Here is a 7,369-nt window from a genome sequence, read left to right on the forward strand (position 1 = left end):
TTATTAATTAATTAATACTTCAATGCATCGTCATACTTGTAGCCTTCTCGTTGGAGGTTGATGAGTGAAAGAAACCCTAATCAGCTTATAAAAGAAAGGGATTATTACGCCAAAAAGAAGAAAAAAGAGCCAAAAAAGTGTACTTTATCTGCTACGTGTCACCAAAATATGCTCCCACCCCACCAGCCCCATGCTCTTTCCATACCTCCGGCCTAACTCTCCTTCTCTCCCCTGGACACGTGCCCTTCCTCGGTGCCGACGTGCTTCAAACCCATGCGTGAAAAACGAATTTCCCAAACCACAGGCGGGGCCTCTTTAAACCTTCTAGAACCCTCCCCTCCCACCGACACGTGTCCACGCTAACCTATCACTCGCTCTTTTTCTTCATTCATTTTCAATACAAACTATAGCCTTTTCTGACGTGGCATGATCTCAGACGGGTATGGCAGGGTAATTGGCTTAATAGCTGAGATAAGGGGAAATTCACCATTGTGTCCTTGACAGGTAGTAGTATGTGCATTGAACCGCCGTAAATCGTCGTATCAGATAAGGTCGGTCACATGGTGGCGTCGTACTTTTGGAATTGGGGTACGTGTCGAGCTATGACTAGCTTATAACTGGTGTGGGGCTCACTTACGGGAGTGAGACAAAGATCACCGTACTTATCTCGGTGGGTGTGTCCCTGTATAAATAACGACCACATCGGCACATCCTTCGTATTATTTGATCAAAGAAATAAAAGGGGAAAAAAATATTCTGAAGAGTTCGAGCTTCTTCTCCTTCGATCATCTTCATCGTGTATGTGTGAGAATGGGAGTTCCAGCGACCGACCCGCGTGCCCAACTGAGTTTGCCCCGGGTTTTCGGTTTTTCCCTACCGACGAGGAGCTTCTAGTCAGTATCTATGCCGGAAAGTAGCTGGCCACCATTTCTCTCTGCAAATTATTGGTGAGATCGACTTGTATAAGTTCGATCCCTGGGTCTACCGAGTAATTACCTATTCCCTTATCTTTGAACGAATCTGTTGTTGTTCTGATTATTCTTTTTGCTAAATTGAATGTATTTGGTGCTAATTACGCAGGCAAAGCGATTTTCGGTGAGAAAGAATGGTATTTTTTCAGCCCCAGAGACCGAAAGTACCCTAACGGGTCTCGACCCAATAGGGTTGCTGGTTCTGGATACTGGAAAGCCACCGGAACGGATAAGATCATTACCACCGAAGGCCGGAAGGTTGGCATAAAGAAAGCTCTCGTTTTCTACGTAGGAAAAGCACCCAAAGGCACCAAAACCAATTGGATCATGCACGAGTATCGCCTTCTCGACAATTCAAGGAAGAATGGTAGCTCCAGGTACAATCTTTTCGCATAATTACATGCTCTGTTTTTTGGCAGAGAATACTCTGTTTTCTTTTATTGAAACGTTTCTTATTCCTGTTGGATTTTGTGACGATGCAGCTTGATGATTGGGTTCTGTGTCGAATTTATAAGAAGAACTCGAGTGCCGAGAAGAATATGCTTTCAAGCGTTTCGAGCAAAGAATACAGCTACAGCAACGGGTCTTCTCCGTCGTCATCGTCCCACTTGGACGACATGCTCGAATCATTGCCGGAGATCGAGGACCGAAGCTTCACCCTGCCGCGTATGAACTCGCTCAAGGCGCTACCAGAAGACGAGAAGCTCAATTTCCATAACCTTGGCGCCGGAAATCTTGGGGACTGGGCTAACCCGGCGGTACTTAACTCAGCACCCGACTTCGTTCCCGGAAGTCAGGCTCAGGGGATGGTGAATTACAACCGGGGAAATGACCTTTACGTCCCTTCGGTCTCTCAGCTCTGCCAGACGGGGTTGACAACGCCGGCACCGGTGGAGAAGCTTGGGAACTCAATGGAGGAAGAGGTTCAAAGCGGGGCGAGGAACCGGGTCGGGAATTCCGGCGTGTACTTTCAGCCGAATTCGAACGTGGGAATGGGATTCTCGAACTCTATGGACCCATATGGATTCAGATACCCGGGTCAGGCGATTGGGTTCGGATCTCAACACTGAATAGATTTCATTTTCAGTTGGTGTAAATAATTGGGGGGGGGGGTGATTCGGGCTAACATTTGGCAGATTAGCATTGAGTTGAGATTCCAGAACGTGGAAGGCGTGAAAATTTTGGTCCTCGTTTTTTAGCAATGGAGGAGAAAGAAAGTAGGGAATCGGAGATATTCAATGAATCATTTTAGTGGAAGACTAAGATAAGAAGCAATAAGTTTGGAACGTTCAATCTGAAAAATGATTTTAGTTAGGTTTTTCAATTTTTGGCTGAATCTAGTAGAAACACTCAGCCACCATTATTCATATATTGTACTTCGTTATGTCAAATATTTGTTTCAGTAGTCGCAAATCTGGCTCACATGATTAAGAAGAAGATGAGGACGACGACGAGAATGAATAAGATAATTGACGCTTTTTAAGTAACAACAGTTCTTGAAAATTGTTAACACCTTCCAAACCAAAGGACGTTGCGTTATTTTGTTCTATTAATTTTCTCTGTAGATTTTTGCAGACTTTTCAAAGGAGCTTCAGTAATGAAAAAGTCTACCTATCGATGTTGCATGTTAATAGAAGTTTTCATGTTAAAATTTAGAAGCTGCGTGGTAAACAATGATTTAAAAACCGGACCGGACCGGACGGTCGGACCGGTTGAACCGTCAGCCGGACCCGTTAACGGCTCGGTTTGGACTGAAAAACCGTTTATGTAGTTGAACCGGATTGGACCGGAGTTGAGCCGCCATTAAGCCGGAAACCGGAATTAGACCGGGAACCGGAACGGTTTTCAGAAAACCGGACAGTTTTTTAGTCTGACGAACAAAAATACTAAAAAATAAAAAAAAATTGACCCCCTCCAATATCCTAACATATTTTTAGACTATTTATAACCATATAGTATTATCTTATTGAAAATTTCACATATTGTGATATTAAATTTTCAATCACTAGTCTTTTTGTTTTGATGTTTGCTCTATCTTTTAAAATAATTTTTGATTTGAATAAATTAATAATTTTTAATATTATTAATATTTTAAACATACATAAATATAAATATATATATAAGGTTTTAGTCATTTTCAATGATTTTATTATACTTTTGGATCATTTAAATACATTTCTAAATTATTTAATAATTTAATTTTTTCATATATATTAATTATATGTATATAATATTGTTTTAAATTAATTATTGCATCACCGGTCCGACCAAACGGTTCGACCGGTCCGACCGATTGAACCATGACCCGTTGATCTTTCCGGTTCGACTTCCGGTCCGGCTTTTAAAACATTGGTGGTAAACTCTATAACAATAGTAATGAAATTACTACTAGTAACATATTAGTATGTTTTTATCATTATGTTGCTGTGAATTAACGTCATTTATTTAATGTGATTATAATTTGGACTGGAATTTCAAATCGCAAATTTAGCTTCAAATACACGCTCAATTAAATATCCTCGTTCATTTGTCCGCAAAAAATAAAGATCCCGAACGACATCATATTTAACCAATTGAATAGATTTATGAAGCCCGGAGGAAAAGCATGGGGCTGCAAGGCGTTATCATCTGGGCTGGGCTTGAAGTTGGGCTGAAAACATTCTAACATTTGTAAGAAGTCCAACAACAAACTATGTTTTTTTTTTCCTTCTCAAAACATTAGACCTCAGTTGACGTGTTTGTACTTTGTAATTGTAACTTCTCATTTTTCAACTCTTCATTATTTCACTAATGAAAGTTAGATCTAATGGAAGAAGTGACAAGTCAGTGTTTAAATTCTTACTAAAATGTGTCCATATTTACTACCCGACAATCAAACATGGTTGCCTTCAAGAGGGGACGTCAATTCCTTTTAATTACAAGTGGTTATACAATTAGTGCTTTGAAAAACATTAACTTTAATATTAAAAATAAGCGCTGATCAAGTTTATTTTTAACATAGTATATATAAACTAATTAATAATAATTGGATGCATGCGCGTTATTTCTTGGAGCTTATGCTAACATGACTAGATAGTGTCTATAATAGGTTGTTAGCTAAGTCTTTTTTTCTCGAAGTGCTAAATTTATTCTAAAACAATGATCATGATTACACATGCACACACAATTAGAGGGAACAAGGTATAATTAGGCTATCTTCTAGAAGAAAGAGTTTTGAAATGTCCATTTTTAAAACCTCAATATAATTGTGCTACATAATATTACAATTGCTAAGAAACTCTATATCTATAGGTCTTAATTTATCAGGTAAGCAGGATTGGACCCTAACACAAATTTTATTTTAATTATTCATCAAGATCTACAACTAAACGCCCCTTTACATACATATTATTAACTAAAACACGACACAAATAAAATTAAGGTTTTAATGCTTAGACGCCCAATTAACCAAGCCAGAGCTAGAAAAGGGACTAAGGGGGAAACAAATTAACAGTGTAAAAAAAACCAGACTGGACCGGCTAGTTCAACCGGTGAACCGGTCAGTGGTCCGGTCTGGTTCATAGGCTAAACCGGGAACCGGTTCAAATCGGATTGAACCGGTCAAACCGGTGTGAACCGGTGAAAACCGATAATGAACTGGTTTAAATAAATATATTGATATTTATCTTATTTTTTCTCATTTAGCTCCTAATATCTCAATTATTATAGATTTAAATGAATTTTGATGATGAGTTTGGTATCAATAACTATTAATTTTAGTTATTGAAAAATTATAAAGATCAAAATTCTCAATATTGTTGTACTTTATTATTATTACAATCAAATTCTTATTGTATTTCTTTATATTTTTTGTTAGTAATTATTAGTATTGTTATATTTTGTCATTTTTAATTAAATTATATTATTTTAATATGACCAGTTTGATTCCGAGTTGACCTCGATCTGACCCATTAACCCTTGAACCATTACCTCAACCGGTTTAGTGTCCGGTCCGGTTTTTGGTTCTTTGCAAATTAAGGCTCTGAAACCAAGTAAAAAACGTTGTCATCTAATAAGTTCATTATCTCTTAATTTGATCGTCGTGCTAAATCAACTTTTAATATATCTCTAACAATCTAATATTACAATTTTAATGAAACTATTTTGCGATGATCCGCATGATCAAACCAATCAAGTGAGCTTACTCTAACTTTTTTTTGCCTTATATATGCAATATTAACAATATTACTAAGTGAAAAATTATAATTGTTAATCTTGATGCAATCAGTCTTTCTTTACTAACATACATCAGGCATAAATTTTGTCCTATCGCATACGAACTTACTAGTTTCCTTCAACTTTTGTCCTATCATATGACTAATCCCAATTCATACTCGCCATCATGATACCTTTATAATAAGTAGTTTAATATATCAATTTTAATTTAAAAATTAAATAATTCACTGAAAAAATTATAATCAGCACAAAAGATTATATATTTTGGTGACATGCACCAATAGTTCAATCTCATGATTGTGGTGTAGCTTGCTCTGATGAACTAATAGTGAAATGTCTTGTTTCAAAAAGAGGCAAGTGAGTTGCATTTGCAAACAATGTTATATTAAAAATAATTAATTGACTTTAAAATTGTGAAAGCAACACTAACTCGCAAATTTCTCTCATTTTTCTGTTTAGGGCTAAGCAAAGCCATGCCACTTCCATAACCCTGATTGCCTTTCTTAAGCTCTCTTATTAGATGACTCACCAAATCACCCTTTGTTCTATCGTCAGATTTAGTGTACCCTTTAAGATATGAAAATGACACAAAATTTATAAGTACATTGCATTTTTGGAGCATTAATTATTGCATATTATTGTAATTTCATTTCTCTTACACTAATTTCCTGGTCACTCAGATCACATCGTGCCAAAATGAGTCAAAAGAGTTAAAATGACAAAAGTAATTAGAGTTTTCTTGGTTAATATGGTTGGTACCTGCTTTGGCCACGTCTGTGCATGTTTTGCTTGGATGTCATTTAACCTCATCATTAGACTAATGCTAGCTTTTAATTTTAAGCTAATTAGTCATCTGTCTTAACTATTTGATTTTGCAAAAATAGTTACTGTTTGACTGGGATGGGTTTAAATATTATCTTAAATCACCATACCTCTTTTTATTAAGACCAACGCTTGTGATTGATAATTCAGGCTATTTTATAGGCTATATATATATATGTATGTATGTATTGCCTATCAATTGATGCATTGAAATATAAGTTAATAATTATGCAAAATAGCGTTTTTGCATTGTACGTGGAAATTATTCTGCAAGATTAAATTGAGAAGCTTTATATATATATTTGGAGAACCATTATATTGAGGGGAAAGACGTTTTATAAAGATAAATCTTTAACGGAAAAAACTAATTAAGTAGCAATTTCATATAGTAGTTAAGGCGCTTGTTTCCGATGAAATTAAAGTTGGTGGATTTTTACATATAATTTATCTTATAACAAACTCTTGTCATTAATATTATGAACTCTTTAAAATTCACTTGTTCTTATTAATTAGTGGTACATAAGTATGTTTTAAGTATATGGACAAAATAAACTAGCAATTTTTTTAATTATTAAAAGACAAATTTTAAAAATGATATTAAGAAGCATAACATTGTTTTACAAATAGTATTAGAATTATAATTTTTTTAATATATGTTGATTGATTTATAGTCTAAAATCTAAATTCTCTACATCTTCTTGTGCCAGCGCTCGAACGCAAAAATCCTTCAAGACTTTACCAATATTATTTTAGAAGCTTATTTTTCTAGCTTTGAATAGCCAAAATTTATTTCGAGTCCAACGTTTGCGCAGGAAAATAGTGAATAAACTTCCAAAAGTTGAAGGCCCCATAAGAAAATCGACGAGTTACATTTAGAGAAGAAATACATTAAATTAGTACTTCTAATAAATTTGAAAAAAATATATTCTTGATCCCGGGGAAAAAATTAAACCAAAATTTAACTGCAGATAACTTAATTGCTATTTTGTTTGAAAGCAGAATTTAGAAAAGAAAAAAAATAACACTTATGACAATTTTGGATTAGATATGCCTCCATGCTATCTTATGCGTGCAAGCATCATTTTGCGGCTTTATACATTAATATGATCCACGTGCAAAAAGAAAAAACCACCTTAACTTTGATAAATTCGACTAGCTAGCTAGCTAGCTTGATATTTAGATAAGCTTAAATTAATTTAATCCACACAAATATTTACATTTTGTTTTATTGGGACCATTTTGATCGATGTTTTCAATATATAATGACAAATAAGTTTCAAAGGTAGCTTGCATTTCAAATCAGATAAGGAAGAAGAAGTTTACATAACCAGTCATCGTTGTTCACTATTCATTCATGAGAC

The 7,369-nt window shown here is 35.3% G+C and overlaps 1 pseudogene; it reads left to right on the forward strand.

Annotated features, from left to right (window-relative positions):
• The first annotated feature begins 800 nt into the window (after positions 1-800).
• Positions 801-2,384, forward strand: LOC114747783 (NAC domain-containing protein 72-like; annotated as a pseudogene).
• Positions 2,385-7,369: the final 4,985 nt, after the last annotated feature.

The sequence above is a fragment of the Neltuma alba genome, unplaced genomic scaffold, assembly GCF_004799145.2.
Source record: "Neltuma alba isolate B1F8T4 unplaced genomic scaffold, ASM479914v2 tig00005454_pilon, whole genome shotgun sequence".
Taxonomy (NCBI): Eukaryota; Viridiplantae; Streptophyta; class Magnoliopsida; order Fabales; family Fabaceae; genus Neltuma; species Neltuma alba.